We start from the raw sequence: 17698 nt of genomic DNA, 5'->3' as shown, positions 1-17698 counted from the left end.
AACCTGGGTGAGTGATTAGACTAGAGCAAAGGAAATGAGCCTTAGTGATGTTGAATGTGTTAGCGTTACACACTGCTATCTGAAATACCACACAGTGCTGAATACTTAGCATGGGAGTGCAGGAGAAGCAGCTGCCTGTGTGCTAAAAGTGTGTTTCTGGAGACTGTGTATTGTCAGGTGCAAGAGAGATCTGCATGGACGCTTCCACAACTGCATGAAGACTGCAGAGATGTATATAAGAGTACATGTGTGGTAAGGGTTAACTGGAGTTTTGAACATGTAGGAAGTACCTCACCCATTGCAGGAGTGGAAGGAAAATCTACACTGTTGATTTCAAATGTGTTAGCATTTGCCTCTCATTTGTGAGATAGTGATTTGTGCTGAATGCTAGCCATCACAGTTCAAGAAAACAAGCTGTCCTTTTCCTACGAATGCCAGTCTTACAGAACCAGACCAACACAAATTAAATCTCTGACAAAAATTCCTTCGTGCACACAGACTCATGGTGTGATTCTAGGCAGAAAACGATATTTCATTGGCAATTTGAAAGCACATTTACTACTATGGTAGAGCAAATGATAAGAACTGTAACAGCCTGACACATTTTCCTTATAGTTTAGAGAGACAGAAAAGAGCACATGTCCTAACAGCTACTTGAGACCATGAGCATGTGGAACCTGGGTGAGTGATTAGACTAGAGCAAAGGAAATGAGCCTTGGTGATGTTGAATGTGTTAGCGTTACCCACTGCTATCTGAAATACCACACAGTCCTGAATAGCAAGCATGGGAGTGCAGGAGAAGTAGCTGGCTGTGTGCTAAGAGCGTGCTTCTGGACACTGTGTATTGTCAGGTGCAAGAGAGATCTGCATGGACGCTTGCACAACTGCATGAAGACTGCACAGATGTATGTAAGAGTACATGTGTGGTAAGTTTTAATTGGAGTTTGTAACATGTAGGAACTACCTCACCCATTGCAGGAGTGGAAGGAAAATCTACCATGTTGATTTCAAATGTGTTAGCATTTGCCTCTCATTTGTGAGATATTGATTTGTGCTGAATGCTAGCCATCACACTTCAAGAAAACAAGCTGCCCCTTTCCTACAAATGCAAGTTTACAGAACCAGACCAACACAAATTAAATCTCTGACAACAATTCCTTTGTGCACACAGACTCATGGTGTGATTCTAGGCAGAAAACAGTATTCCTGGGTGATACCAGTACACCTTAACTTATGGTGAAGACATACTCCATAATATTTTACAAGTTCAAGGCAGTTAAATATCTTCCAAAACATAAAATGTAAAACACAACTTTAAAAGAAGAAACACATTTCTATTATTTATATCAAAATGCACCACATACATCCCCTCTCAAATTCATAACTCACCTTCAAAAGTAGTTAGTTGAGAAAGAAATGTGGCACTCACACAGCAGATTATCAGAGCCAGAATCTCTGAGCTGTACACCTCTCACCAGAACCAGTAAATGGCAAACTTTCCCTCTCTTTTTTCACACATATACATGTTCACTTCAAATCACAGTGCTTCCCACATTTTTTCAAATGGAAACACACATTTCTATTGGTTGCAAATTTTAACCCTTTCCAAATGATCCCTACCCCCAACATGACTTCTGCCTGCTACCATAGCAACAGGTCATGGAACACTGGTGTGAGCAGAGAGGTCAGAAGTTCAGCACACAATGTTTCTAATCCAAAGAGCAAGAGTGCTTGACTTTTCAAACCTAACAGCAAATCCAAAGTAATGTTCTGTGGGAACACATTTTTCTGAACCAGTACAAAACATGCTTTTAAAAATTTAAACATACAGCCTAGTTTTTAGTGTTGAATGGTCTGAAACAGCCAATGATTTCTTTTTATTAAAAAAAAAAGTATGTAAGCCTCCATTTTACAACTATCTTTCTTTTCATATTGCCATTCTACTGAAAGACACCTTCTGAGTGCATCCAGATCTCCTTGAAAGATGTTCACAGTGTGGATTGTAGGTCATAGCTATGTCTTCTGGAGTGAAAAGTATGCAGAAAAAAGAGGTATTGTGAAAGACCTTGCTTTGCCAAATGTAGACATTAAATGGATTGGTCAGAGAGGGTTAAAGTGGCACCATGCCTTTGGTGAAATCCTTTCTACATCTCCCACAGCCTGACCTTATAATTGTGCACTGTGGTGGAAATGACCTAGGCACTTTAACTGGGGTAGGTCTGGAAATGCTTGTTAAGGACACCTTTGTGCAATTGATGTCACTTTTTCCACAAACTACCTTTGTATATTCTAATATATGCCAAAGGCAAAAGTGGAACTGGTCCAACCAATATTGTTCGCAGATTGACAAAGCAAGAAAGCACGTCAATAAGTCTTTTTCTGCTTTCCTCAGAGACTATGGTATGGGTTCTATATACCACAACAACTTGCATTACAACATGCAAGGCATTTATAGAGGAAACGGTGTACATTTCACAGATGAAGGCAACAGAGTCTTCCTCTTGAACTTTAGACTCTGCATCGGTACTTACTTGTAGGTACAAAAAAACACTCAATGAACACAACGGCTCTTTTTAGAGCCAACCAACATCTAAACACTTAAATTTGATTTTTAATTCTATTTTTTTAATGAATTTATTGCCGCTGTGCGCGCACCGTGCGCGCACCCCGCGATATTTTTAAAAATTATTATTTTATTTTTTTGGGACCTAAGGGGTCTTTCATGGCCCCCCTGAGAAGGCCTAGGGGGTCAGGAACTCTCTACCCTGCCCCCTTTTAATGTACTCCACTTGTGTTTTTAACTCTCTTCTGCCTCTAAAACTCAAAATGGCGGCTAGGGGTGCGCGCACCGTGCGCGCACCCCGCGATTTTTTGAAAAAAAATAAAATTTTTTTTTCATTTTTCGGGTTCCTTCAGGGACCCCCTGTCAAAGGCTAGGGGGTCAGGAACTCTCTCACCCTGCCCCCTTTTCACGTTCTCCACCTCTCTTTTTCCCTGTCACACACACAACACACAAGATGGCAGCCGACACTTCCTGATTTCGACCGAATCGAATGTTGACTGACATGTAACCACCAATCAGAATTACGCTCGCGCACGCCACGGTGCGCGCACGGTGCGCGCATATAGATTTTTATGTGCTTTTAAATGCAATTTTCTCAGGAACTACTGAACAGATTGACACCATATATGCAAAAGGCACATGCCTGACCTGAGGACTACCTCTTTGCCAAATTTCAAGTAATTCTGTTCAGCCGTTCGGACTGTACCTTCGACTAAAGGTCCTATGGGCAAATGCATGGGGAAAACGCGTTTTGGGACCCCCCTTTTTCTCAGCCCCCGCTTGACGAATCACCCCGAGACTTTCAGGGTAGGAGCTGAGCGGAGCGCCCCATTAGTTTTGAAAATTTCGCGAGGATTCCTCAACCGGCGCCAAAGTTATTCAAAATAGAATTTTCAGATTTCCTATGGAAACACGGTCCTAACTATAACTATCTACTGGCGACCGCCAGTAGATAATATATATATATATATCCCATATGTAAACACCCAACACTTGGAGGCCCCAACGCTTTCGTGTGAAATTCCTTTATTCTGTAAGATGCTGCCTGGCAGAATAAAGGAATTTCACACGAAAGAGTTGGGGCCTCCAAGTGTTGGGTGTTTACATATGGAATATATATATATATATATATATATATATATAGTGATGTCACTAACCATGTCATGAGTAATGTAATATGTGAGGTCATATGCAGTGCATTGCTGGGGCATAATTTATAGTTAGCTCAGGTAACTATAACTGCTGAATTTCTATGGTTTTGTACCAGTGAAATCTGAGCCTAACTATAACGTGCGTATAATCTTTGATTTTCACTGGATTTCTAAGTTTTTTAATTCTATTTCCTAACTATAACATTACTGTAACCTCTGTTTTTTAGGTGAATTTCTATAGCTTTTTAACTAGCAGTTGCATTTGCGGAGTGGTGAAGAAAGGGGCAGGGCCTCTGACCAGCTCTCAGGAATCCCGCTGTGTCTGACTTAACAGGTAACAGGAGGGTCTTTTGGCCCCCAGGGACCTTCAGCATCTAGGAGGACTTCATCCTCCAACCAGTAGTGCACCATGAGGTGCATTTGTAGAGTGGTGGAGAAAGGGGACGTGGCCTCAGACCAGCTCTCAGCAATCACACTATGTGGGACTCACTGGAGGTAACAGGAGGGGTTATTGTCCCCCAAAGATCCTCAACAACCAAAGGGACTGCATCACCTAACCAGTAATATGTCAGGAGGCACCTTTGCTGAGTGGTGGAGAAAGGGGGCGTGACACCCGAAGACCTCTCAGCAATCCGGCTGTATGCGACTTGCTGGAGGTAACAGAGGGGCTTGCTGGCCCCTAAGGACCCTCATCAGCCAAGGGAACTTTATCCCCAACCAGTAGTGCTCCCGAAGGTTTGTTTGCAGAGTGCTGAAGAAAAGGAACATGGTCTCTAACAACTTCTCAGCAACCCCACTGTGTGGGACTTACTGGAGGCAAGAGGAGGGCTTGTTGGCCCCCAAGGACCCTCAGCGACTAAAGGGACCAGTAGTGCGCCAGGAGGTGCATTTGAAGAGTGGTGTAGAAAGGGGGCAGGGCCTCCGACCAGCTATCAGCAATCCCACTGTGTGGGACTTACTAGAGGTAACAAGAAGGGTAGTTGGTCTCCAAGGACCCTCTGGAGCCAAGGAGACTTTGTCCCCCAACTAGTAGTGCAACAGTAGTTGCGTTTGCAGAGTGGTGGTGAAAGGGGGCTTGGCCTCCAGCTACTTTTTGGGCCAGATTTTTTATATATATTTTTGTTCTAATAAGGAAAGGGGGCCCCCTTCCCTGGACCGATTTTGGCCCTGGGGGCCCCATCCCCAGGGCACTCCTTTTTAGAATGGGGGAGTGGGGCTGCGTGGCCACCCTTCCAGGCTGATTTTAGGACTTGGGGACCCCTTCCCCAGGGCATACCCTCTATACAGGATGCCCTGGTCCCACTCAGGGCACCCAGTCACTTTTGTTGGGGACTGTGGGAGGGAGTCTGAAGGCCCCCGCGGTTCCTGTCGACACTCTACCTCCTGCAAGAGCCAGCATTGCTTTCACAGGCAGGGAGCTGTTGAACATGCAGCTCCCTCTCTGTGAAAGCAATTCTGCTCTGCTTTAACCAAGCAAGAGTATTTTTAATGCTCCTGCTTGCCGAAAGCAGAGTGTTTGCCTTGACTTGGCAATAGAGTTAAAGCTCCTGCTAAAGCCACAGCAAAGAGCAGTGTCCCAGGGGTGGAAACCCAGGAACATAGCAGGAGTCAGCCCTGGGGGGTGACGATCCCCAGGGCCATGTATGGCTCCAGAAAGGGGCCATGCAGCCCGCTCCTTTCCTATTTGTAGGGCCTGTCCTGGGGTGGTGGCAGTCCCTGGTGCTAAGAACAGCCAGGGAGGAGGACCGGCAGACCCCATTCCAATTTCTTTTTTAAGAAGATGGCCCTGGGGAGGTGGCGGTATGGGAAGTCCTTGAGCCCCCCCTACAGTTTGATAATAGCCTTCAGAGGTGTTGGTCCCAAGGACACGGGGGTCCAAGAGGCCTGCCGATATGTTTATGTATGGTGACCCCAGGGAGATAGTGGTTCCCAAGGCCCAAATGTCCAAGATGCCCACCTGTCTTAAACTAAATAGGCCCTGGGCGGTGGTAGTCCCTGGGGCATTAATATGCCCCAGGAGGGGGACCCATGCACCCCCTCCACAATTATTCAAATGCCCCTAGGACCTAGCCCACCAGGGGGTCGATTACTATCAAAGTACGGAAGCCTGCGCTTTGTTTTTTTTTATTTCAAAAGCTCAAGCTGAGTTCCAATATGGCTGCCAACACTTCCTGGTTTGAAGTGTTGGCAGCCAATCAGATCTCTGAACAAGATTCGGAGGATTTACGGATCCTCTACGTCCCTATATATACAAATTTATATTTCAGTTAATATGCCACTCATTGTATTTAAACCAAATCACAAAAAGGCACTTCCCTTGACCAACATCTACCTTTCTCCCAAATTTGATGTAATTCAGCTCAGCAGTTCAGGCTGTAGCCGTGTGCAAAGGTTCTATGGGAATTAACATGGGAAACATGTTTTCCCCCCCCCCCCACCCTTTTTTCTTGACCCCGCTTAATGGAGTGAGTGCCGAGAGAAAGGGGGGTCCCAAAACGTGTTTTCCCCATGTTCATTTTCATAGGAACTTTAGACACAGCTACAGTCCCAACCATTGAATGAAATTACACAAAATGTGGCAGAAAGGTAGCTGTTGGTCCAGAAAGCGAACGTTTTGTAAATTGGAGTAAATCCGTTCAGTAGTTGTGGAGTTATTTAAAGATTTTTTCAATTGTGTATAAAGGGATGCAGAGGGTCCACATATCAGACACGGGGCTATGAGAAACCACGTGACAGGAGGAGTGCTCAAATTGGCTGGCTGCAAGCTGCAGAAAGTGTTGCGGCTGCCATTTTATGAAGCGAAGTCGATCCTGGGGGATTGTTTTAAATATTAGAAAACATAGAAGGTTCAAAGTAGGTGTACATTGACCCCATGGGTGTATTGTAGGGCTGTCTTAGACATCCCTCATGAATTTTAGAATGCCTAGATTTGTTTTTTTCTCAACATTGATGGAATTGCGACCCCATCACGGTGTCCCTTGTGTAACATCACTGTGGAGTCGCGATACCCTCCGAAAGAAACACAAAAAATATTAGGGCCGACATTTCATGAAGTAGGAGTTGGTCCTGGGGGATAGTTATCAATGTGTAAGAATGTAGAAGGGGTCAGGATTGGAGTACCCTGACATCATGTGTATATTGTAGGGGTCACTTAGGGACTGTATTATGAAGATAAGGTTTTTTCCCACATGAATGGAGTTGTGACCCCATCGCGGCACTCAGCGCGGCCCCCATGTAATGTCATGGTGGATTCACGAACCTCACAGAATTATAATAAATAATATATACATTCAAACACTCACTCATACATTAATACATGCACTCACAGACTCACACATCCACTCACAGACCCAGTCACAGATGCATATACCCATGCAGAGACCCACACACAGACTCACACACCCACTCAGAGAACCACTGAGGCAGTCACTCACCCAGTGAGCGACCCACTTACAGACTCATGCACCAACTCACAGACCCACTCACACACTGCAGCACTCATACAGACCCACTCACGCACTCACGCACTCACTCACAGACCCACTCAGAGACTCGAGCACCCACTCACAGACCCATCCAGAGACTCACATGCCCATTCATAGACCAACTCAGACACTCACCCACCCACTCACAGACCCACTCAGAGACTCATGCACTCACTCACAGACTCACTCATAGAGTCATGCACTCACTCACAGGCTGACTCAGACACTCATGCACCCACTCACAGACCCACTCAGAGACTCATGCACTCACTCACAGATTCACTCATAGACTCATGTACTAACTCACAGACAACTCATAGACTCATTGACTCACTCACAGACCTACTCACAGACTCATAAACTCACTCACAGACCCACTCAGAGACTCATACACTCACTCTCAGATCCACTCAGAGACTCATGCATAGGTTATAGGGTCATTGTAGTTAGGAAATAGAATGGAAAAACCATTAGAAATTCACTTAAAATCCAAAGGTTCAGGTATATTGTAGTTAGGAAATAGAGATTAAAAAAACCTTCAAAATGTACTGAAAAATTCATGAAAGAGTACATGGGAAGTGCTTGGGTGATTGGATGATTACATGGGTACTGCCTAGGTGATTGCATGAGTGCACGGTTAGTGCCTGGGTGATTGTATGAGTTCATGGGTACTGCCTAGGAGATTGGATGAATGCATGGGTAGTGCGTGGGTGATTGGATGAGTGCATTGGCAGTGCCTGGGTGAATGCATGAATGCATGGGTAGTGCATGGTTGATTAGATGAGTGTATCTGTAGTGTCTGGGTGATTACATGAGTGCATGGGTTGTGCCTGGGTAATTGGATGAATTTATGGGTAGTGCCTGGGTAATTGTATGAGTGCATGAGCAGGGTCTGGGTCATTGGATGAGTCTCTTAGTAGTGCCTGGGTGACTGCATGAGTGCATGGGTAGAACCTGGGTAATTGTATGACTGCATTGGTAGTGTCTGGGTGTTTGGATGAGTGTCTGCGTGAATGGATGAGTGTATGGGTAGTGCTTCAGTGAATGGATGAGTGCATGGGTTGTACCTGGGTGATTAGATAAGTGCATGGATAGTGTCTGGGTGATTACATGAGTGCATGGGTAGTGTATGAGTGATTTGATGAGTGCAAAGGTAGTGCTTGGGTTTTGGATGAGTGCATGGGCAGTACCTGGGAGATTGGATGAGTGAATGGGTAGAGCCTGGGTGATTGTATGACTGCAAGTGCCTGAGTGAATGGATGAGTACAACTGCAGTGCCTGGGTGATTGCCTAAATCCATGGGTAATACCGGAGTGGACGGGTAACTCCATAGCGATCAAGCAAAATAGTGTCACAAATAAATACATTCCTGGCCAACAAGCCCAATCCCCCATTTGAGCTGAATATGTAGATGAGATTGCTATTTATCACTCCAGAACTTTATTTATCAAATACAGAATCAAAAACCTATTTACTAATCGTTTTATCTGCAAGTAGGGGCCCAATTCAACTGACCATGGCTTCTGCAAAACTTTTAATAATGTATAGGAAAATATAGATCATATCTTATTTTGTTGACCGCCATACATAATAGCAAGAAGAAGGTGGATAAGGCCTCTATGTTTGAATCTTTTTTCTTTTCTTTGGTATCTTAGCTTGATTTTGATTGGTAAAGCCAACCTGGGTGATTAGATGAGTGCCTGAGTAGTGGCTGTGAGAATTGATTGGTGCAAGTGCAGTGCCTGAGTGAGTGGATGAGTTTTAGTGAAGTGCCTGGGTGAATGCATGCCTGTAGGTGTAGTGCCTGGGTGATTGGATGAGTGAAAGTGCAGTTCCAGGGTAAAAGCAACACTACATAGGTAGCGCCTGGGTGAATAGATGAGTGCAGGGGTAATGCCTGGGTGATTGTGAGAATGCAAGTGTAGTGCCTGGATAACTGGATGAGTGCAACTGCAGTCCCTGAGTGAATGGAGAAGTGCATGCGTGGTGCCTGGTTGGATGGATAAGTGCAAGTACAGTGCCTATGTGAATGAATGAGCACATGTGCAGTGCTTGGGTGATTGCATGAGTACATGGATATTGCCTAAGGGAATGTTTTACTCCATCAGTGTACTGCCTGGGTGATTGGCTGACTGCAAGTGTAGTGCCTGGGTGAATTGATGAGTGGTAGTGCAGTACCTGGGTGAGTGGATAAGTGCAAGTGTAGTCCCAGGGTGAATTAAAGAGTGAAACTGTAGTGTCTGCATGATTGGATGAGTGCATGGGTAGTTCCTGGGTGATTTATGAGTACATCGGTAGTGTCTGGGTGTTTGGATAAGTGTGTAGATAGAGTGTAGGTGATTGGTTTAGTATATGGGTTCTACTTGAGTCATTGCATGACTACAAGTGTAGTTTCTGGATGATGGGGTGAGTATACGAGTAGTAACTTGATGTATCCCTCACTAGATAAACTTTCACACTTTTTCACTTTCAACAGTGGTCTGTATCAAGAATCATTTTCAAACATTGGGGAAAAACAAAAAATGGATTGTAAAAAAAAATGCGCACAGTGCATCATTACACATTTGTGATACAATTCATTCTATTCACTACAAGTTTGTTAATAGTGGCTTGCTGATAAGTTACTACCTTAATGACAGCAACTATATGTTAAAACTGTTTCTGATATTCTTGTATCTGGGTCAAAATGATCAACAATTATGAAGCATACTTCATTTTTGGACATCCTTTTGTAAACATTATCCATTTTAGTCCAAATTATGTCTAAATGTTCTTGGTTCATGTATGAAAAACATAACACACAGTACTACGTAGAAGTTGCTGTAGCAAAAACAAAAGGGGGCATTTGTTTAGTGGTGAAGAGACTTCTTAGATGCAAATTAAGGCTCCTGTTATCATAGTACCTCCATTTAGTTTGTATCTATACCAACAGAATGTATTATTATTATTATTAGGAAAGTTTATAAAGCGCCTGGTTATGCAAAAGCGTGTCCCCGCGCTACACTTGCAAAAACTCAGAACAGAGGAGATGAGGGGTTCAGTTACTTTGAAAAGAGGTGAGTTTTTAGGTTCTTGCGGAAACTAGATTCCGAGGGGTCTAGGCGGAGATTAAGAGGCAGAGCATTCCAGCATTTAGCTGCCAGGTGTCGGAAAGAGCGTCCACCCATACGGGCCTTTCTGATTCTAGGGACCACCAGTAGACCTTTATGAGAGGAACGCAAAGCACGTGAAGGTACGTGCTTGGTGGCCAGGTTCTGGAGTGGTACCGGCGCTTTCCGCGCAAGAATGCGATGGCATGTACAGAGGGCCTTGAATTCCACTCTGCGTCTTACAGGTAGCCAGTGAAGGCTATGAAGAGCAGCCTTGGAGTCTGATCTTTTGGGGAGTTTTAAAATGAGGCGGGCTGCCGCATTCTGTAATACCTGGAGGCGTTTTACTGCCTTACAGGTGGCACCTAGATAAAGTAGGTTGCCATAGTCCAGGCGTGATGTCACCAGGGCATGTACCAGCGTTTTCCGTGCGGACATGGGGAGGAGGGCAAGGACCTTGCGTAGGATTTTTAAGACGCTGAAACAGACACCCGCTACCCGGTTTATTTGGGGACCAAAGGACAAATCAGCATCAAACCATACACCAAGGTTCTTAACCTCCTGACGAGGTACCGGAGCTTCCCCCAGGCAAGGGGGCCACCACGCAGACGACCAGGCGGAGGGGCTCCCCCCACCACGAGCACCTCTGTCTTGCTTCCGTTTAGTTTAAGGCAATTGGTAGACATCCAAGTAGCAAGATCTTGCATGCAGGCCCTAAAACTACTTGAAGCAAGTCCGGGTTCTCGCGATAGGGAGATGACCAATTGCGTGTCGTCTGCGTATGACACGATTTCCACCCCATGACTCGCGGCAATCGAAGCCACTGGGGAGATGTAAAGATTGAATAGGGTCAGGCTCAGGGACGATCCTTGGGGAACGCCCTGTCCCAAATCCATGGCTTTCGAGTAATGGTCGCCCAGGCGGACTTGGAAGCTTCTTCCAGTCAGGAAGGATTGGATCCATGAGAGTGCAGCTTCAGATATTCCCCCATCATTTAAACACTGTAGCAAGTTGGCGTGAGCTACAGTGTCGAATGCTGCGCTCAAGTCCAATAAGATGAGGGCCATAGTCTGACCCTCATCCGCCCCCTGACGAAGAGCCTCCGCTGCAGTTACGAGAGCGGATTCTGTGGAATGACGGGGACGGAAACCGAATTGCGTCTTGTGCAATAATGCCGCTTTTTCGACGAATGTAGTCCTGTAATGTTTTATAAATTCCTTTTACGCAGTTAAAAAAAAGTAGTGTCCAGAGGTTATATTAACTGCTTCATGAAATATGACTGCTATAGTTGTGAAAGTTCTTTTTGAATTAGAAAATTGTCCAGCTACAAAGTTTGTAATTTCAGTTTCTAATTCAGTAACATCCACTCTGCACCATTGTAGCAAGACTATGACATATTCTCAATAGCTTTGTAGTAACATCGTAGACCTAAGTTCTGATCTGCAGTTTGAACAGCTCATATCTTGATGGGCATTTTTGGTTACATTTTCAAAGGCCACAGCTTTACAATCTGGTAACATCAAGTAAAGAAATTGTTCCGAATTGATGTCAGTGCTAGAGGTGAATCCACAATCTTCACAGTTATGGTTCCATTTATGAATTAAACCAAACAATTTATTGATATTCACATCTTCTTCCTCTAATAGACCTAGCATTGCCCTTTAAAAATTATTGGGCCTCCTGCTAAAGATTCAGAAAAACACTACTGATCCAGTACACATCTCTGTAAGTTTTTTTATTCCTGAAGCAAAATATATAACAGTTCTGTCACTTCTTAATTCTTCAAGTAAAGTCCATAATTGCAAAGACATTCTTTTATCTACTTTTTTATTTAATAGGATCTGTGCAATGAGGCAAATGGTACAGTCCATTTAACACTACATTTGCATACCAGTTCACTACAGATTTATTATCAAAGTTATAGCCTTCCATTTCCTCATTGTGTTGTAGTTTTCTTTTCTTAGGTCCTTGTCATTATTCTTTTGTTCATCTTTCTGTTCAGCTCTGATAGACTACTTCGATATTTTCCACTTTGGACACATTATTGGTTTTTCAAACACAGGATTCCTGCCTAAATGAGTAGCATATTGACCTCTTAACTGATTTTACTCCCTTACACAGTTCACATCAGCACTTATTTTCTTTTCATCGAATTCAATCATAAATAAACCAGACAATGTTCTAATTCGTGACAAAGCTACATATGACATTGCTACTTTGAACACACTACTACCAATATTAACAAGAGCTGTATTGACACTTAAACCTTGCGACTGAAGAAACTGGGAACTCCTTTCATTGGACATACAAGTCTTTCACAAGTAGGAAATGTACAACACATCTAACAATCTGCTTAACTTCACCAACATCATCAAATTTTATGGCTAGGTATACCACGTCATTTCTGTTTGGATAATTAATACATTTCATCGCTTTACCCGTTGCACCATTCACTATCCCTTCTTTAAAATTTAAATAGCAGCGTAAGATTACACAACATTTTTTACAGATACTTACCTGTTTTTCTAATTATGCAGTTTTTGTCACAGACTTTTCTATACTATCTAATTTGGGTTGCAGTTTTTCTGTTAGTAGCACTGTAACTCCTTGATGTTCCATTTGATCAGTTGCACTAATTTCAATGATCTCTTCTTTTTTCAGTTACAGTTATTGTTCACTGAATTCAGTACACTCCATAAGGGTTGGCATCAAACAAACAATAGACTTCTCTTGTTTAACAGAACTATACACTGCTTCTGCAGCTGAAACATTAGTGGGAAACAGATTTTTGATGAGACAGTTTTCTAATGCTCTCTTTCCTTCTTTTATGAGGACTCCCACTCTTATGTCCTTTAATATATCTCCATATTGCATATCTGAGGCTAGGCGCATATTTCTGATTAACTCTTTGTATTCAACGTGTTCCCAAATGTTTACATTTCTAATACTTCCTAGTGTACTCCTTGTTTCATTAAGTAGTAGTGTCCTGAAAACAGGTTGTCCTTTGACTGGAGTTAGTTGTAGCAGGTCTAGAAAGATTATCAAGTGGTTGCCTTCAAAAAGCACGTTGTAGTCAGTTTTTAATATTTGCTACATTCTTAACTGTATAAAATCTAGTATTAGGTTAGACACCATGCTGATTTAATCAATAATTAGTAGCTTTAATTTCTTTAATACTCTTGCCACTTCATGACAAGCATCACCACATAATTTGTTGTATTATAATTTGTTGTCGTGTTCAACAGGCAGCATTAATAAACTATGAAGGGTAACTCCTATAAAATTACGTGCAGCTAAGTCTTTTTGTACAGTAACTACACATACTGAATTGGAATCTGTTGCCTTTTATAGATAACTTGTCAGTACTTTAATCAAGAAGCTTTTTCTGGTTCCAGCTTGACCACTTATATCCAATAGAACTGGTTTATATGTAGCACATGTAGATTCTTTTTTCTCATGCAGAAATACATGCTCTAATTTACCTTTTACTTCATCAAAAATGTTTTTCTGATCTGTATTTAATTGCTGTATTAGTTGTTTTAGATCCAGAGTTTCCTGTCTTGCTTGCTGCATTGCATTTTCCCCCTCATTCATGGCTATTGCAGCTTCATTTTGAATGATTAGCTGTTCAAGAGGATCTTGAATTCCAGGTACTGAACTTTGATTGCTTTGAGAACTCTCTCTTGCTATCTCAGCAGCAACTGTTTCTTCTTGTTCAATCTCATCTTTCAACATTTGAATTTACACTGGAAACACGGAGCACTTAATAGTGTCTTTCATAGCGTTGAATGAGTCTTCATAACAGTCCGATTCTCCAAGCACCTCACTTTCAGTTTGCCACGGCTTGAACAACTGCAATAGGGCTAAAAAGAACATCTCTCCTTTGTCTAGAGTTTGGCAACTTAGGTTTTGATGACTGATTACATTTCTTTGTTATGTCTGACCAAACATCCTTCACATTCATTGACAGAAAATGTTCCTTCGTCTATGTTTTCACTGACATTATTTCTATCTGTATAATGTTAAAGTATTTCATACAGACACCTCCTTTCTAGATGAGGACTCCTTCTTTGATAGTACTTATCCAGCATGTTCGTCTTCAGAATATATGTACTGTGTGGCTCAAATTCCGCAAGATATTGGATTTCAGGAAAAACGTCAGTACTCTGTTACGAGTATTAGCAAACCCTAAGCTCACCCATAAAACTCCTCAATATTTAGAAAACCAACTAGCTGAGCTTTACCGGTCTGCACATTCATAAGAGCCTATCTCTCTGTAATAAAGCATTTTCAAACTAAAGCTGTACAATTTCTTTGTAAGACTCTTTTCTGTGGAAATCTCCTCCTACATCTCCTTCAAATCAGTTTTCTCTGACTTTGTTATACAAGAGGTGGCCTACCGAGCAACAGCAATTGAATTATCTCTAACAAACTGTATGTTCACATTCCACAGCCTCAAAATGACAGGATTGTATTCATTGATGTATTTTGAAGCTTTTGTTCTTCTAAGGTTGTATGTGTTCTTTGGTGACAGGATCACAGGTCATGGAAATCCAAAACTATAAAATGTTCCTTTCAAACTATATTTTCTCCGACTTTATTTTCCACACCCATGATTTTGGAATCCTAGAATTTGTTGTCTTAACATTTTGTCAACACTCTCCTTTGAGATGATGCAAGCCACATACCACTCTATCAAAGACAGCACAGACTCTTTAGTGTATGTTCCAAACTTTTGAGCATCTTTTACCCACAATATTATGTGTATATGTGATGCACTTCTGGCTTGGTATTCTTTGTGCAAAAAGAAATCAGTCACTTCACGAGGGATGGATTACTCGTGTTGGATATAAAAGCCATCATGGCTTGAAATCTGTGGTTAAATTACCTGCAAACATTTGCAGGGTCCAATAAGCAGAGCAGTCCTGGTGTCTTTAGATCGATGTGTTTTATATTTGAATTTGTCTCTCGCAAGACTTGAAGCAGGTCATCCCATGCATACTCAGCACAACTGAGTGTTAGAAACCATGTAGGTGCTCCTATATTTCTCAATATGAATTTTAGTTCACAGTGACAACTATATCAATATTCATTGGTACCACATTGAAATGCCATGAGATTAATCAACTTGTATTCCTGCAGTTCATCTTTCCAGTGAATTTACTCAACAAATATGCAGATAGATTTTGCAGATTTACTCCTATTTTCAAAATGCCATTCATGAAATAAGATAAAGCAGACAAATCACTTTTAAATAATGTATGAAACATATAAGGGATACATTGACATAATATATGGTCCTCTGAATAAAGTCTAGTACATCTGTACTCAGCTGCAAGTATTTGTTCAGACCGATCATTATATGTACCACCTACTCCGGTAGGTAAGAGATGAGGGAAACAGTGAGCTTTTAAACTTTTTTCCCATTCGCTTAAGGGAGTAACTTTTGCTTCTTTTAGTTGATATAGATCAATAGCATCACTAACAATTTCTTTAGAATGTAGGGGATGGATGCTGTAATGTTCAGAAATTTCTTCTACTCTGAATTGATTCACTTTTTCTATCTGACCGGTTGATGATGATGTATTGTTCTCCAGATGTGTGATATCTTGAAGAATTTCTGCATTTTTATAATATATGTTATTTTGTAACAGATATGAAGTAGTGTTTTTAACTTAACTAACATCTACTAACTCTTGCCAAATCTTTTTACTCTTGGTCGGGACCCGATTTACTAAAATTACATGTTCCTCTTCCAAAATTTCTCTGTACCCCTACAGTTTCAATATTTTCCTGAAAACCTAATGGTAAGTATGCAACTCTAACTTTGAGACCTTTCTGGAGCTCAGTTGGAGATAATTTCCCTGTCTTTGGCTCAATGAGAACTATAGCTTGAAATGGATGTGTAGATTGTAATATTATGGATTCATAAACATTCAAATATTTACGTACTTCTGGAACAGGTACTATTTCTAAGTTGTTGTGTCCTACTCTAGAAGGCATTATGTTTTCCTCTAATGCATTATAGCAGTACTTACATATAACTTGTCTGGTGGACAAGTCAAACCGTTCCTCCACAAATAAGTACACAACAAGTTTGCACCTCTTATCATTCTTCTCTTTCTCACTTTTAATGTACACATCAACATTACAAGCTTGAATTTTGTAGGGAGTGCATCAATAAAATATAAAAATACTGGCTGACTTCTCAAAACACATTGTTTTAAAGTTTTTTATCACTTTTCCAAAATTGCCAACAGTAATACCTGTCTCCTGTTCTGCAAATTCTGTTGTTACCAACTCTTCATTTTCCCTACACTCTTGTTGAGGTCCAAAGAAACAGAATTAAACATCATCAGCAATGTTTTCTACCTCTATTACAATACCATGCTAAAGAGCTCTATTCATTGCTCCTAAACATAGTGCATCAGTTTTCACATAGTAAAGCCTCTTAGTGAAAGTTCTCATTTTTGAATGGTGTACAACTAACATTCTGAAATGGCGGAAGATGTTTTAGCACACTTTCTTTGATAGACACACTACTGAGTGTTCCTGTAAATTAGTATACTTCCTAGGTTTGCATGGATCTAAACCTTGCAAAGCCATCATTTCCAGTTTTATACTTCTCCTTGAAACGTTACGCAAGACATTTCGCATTCTCAAATATTGCAAACACTACTACAATTCAATTTGTATACAGGAACCTGTCTACGCCTTCCTTGCACTTCTTCATCAATCACTTTGTCTACATTTCTAGGTACCATTACTTCTTTTGGAATAGGAGTAACGTTCTTCATTTCAAAACAGCGTCCAGATTCATCAACTGCTTGCACTAAGTGTTGTCTTAAAAGTAGCCTTCTTCTTTAAAGAAAGGCTCAGTACTCGAAGTATGAATCCATTCGCCACTAAAAACTGTGCAAATGTTGGTTCTTTTGGCTTTGTCTTTTCATTGTCAATAGCATTTTGTCTAGTGTTTTCATTCTCTTTAGTATCAAAACAAATAGCTTTCTCTTGAGAGCAAATGCCCTATCGACTACACCCTCAACATGATCCTTTTGTCTCACTGCTTCTCTTCTTCTTTTATACTTTTTCACACCTCTACTTTCATTTTATTACTCTACTGCAAAACATTCTAAGTCTAATTTCCTCAAATTGCTTCTGTCTCCTAGTAAAAGTGTCTCATTTTCTCTTTTAAAGTCTTCTTTCCATGTATTTGTTCACCTTTCTTAGTGCGTCTTACACATTCTTGTATATTAACTCCATTGTCCACCTTTTTTGATTGAGCACATACAATTTTAAGAAATGTCTTTGTCCTCTTACCAGCAGTTCTTTTCTCTTCACCACATCTTGCCCCTTTTGTTTCTCAGTTCCAAGGAGATAGTATTGTTGCTGCTGTTTCCTTCTTCTCTG

The sequence above is a fragment of the Triturus cristatus genome, chromosome 5_2 (genome assembly GCF_964204655.1).
Source record: "Triturus cristatus chromosome 5_2, aTriCri1.1, whole genome shotgun sequence".
Classification (NCBI taxonomy): domain Eukaryota; kingdom Metazoa; phylum Chordata; class Amphibia; order Caudata; family Salamandridae; genus Triturus; species Triturus cristatus.
The sequence above is the reverse complement of the archived record's forward strand: the minus strand, read 5'-3'. Positions refer to the sequence as shown.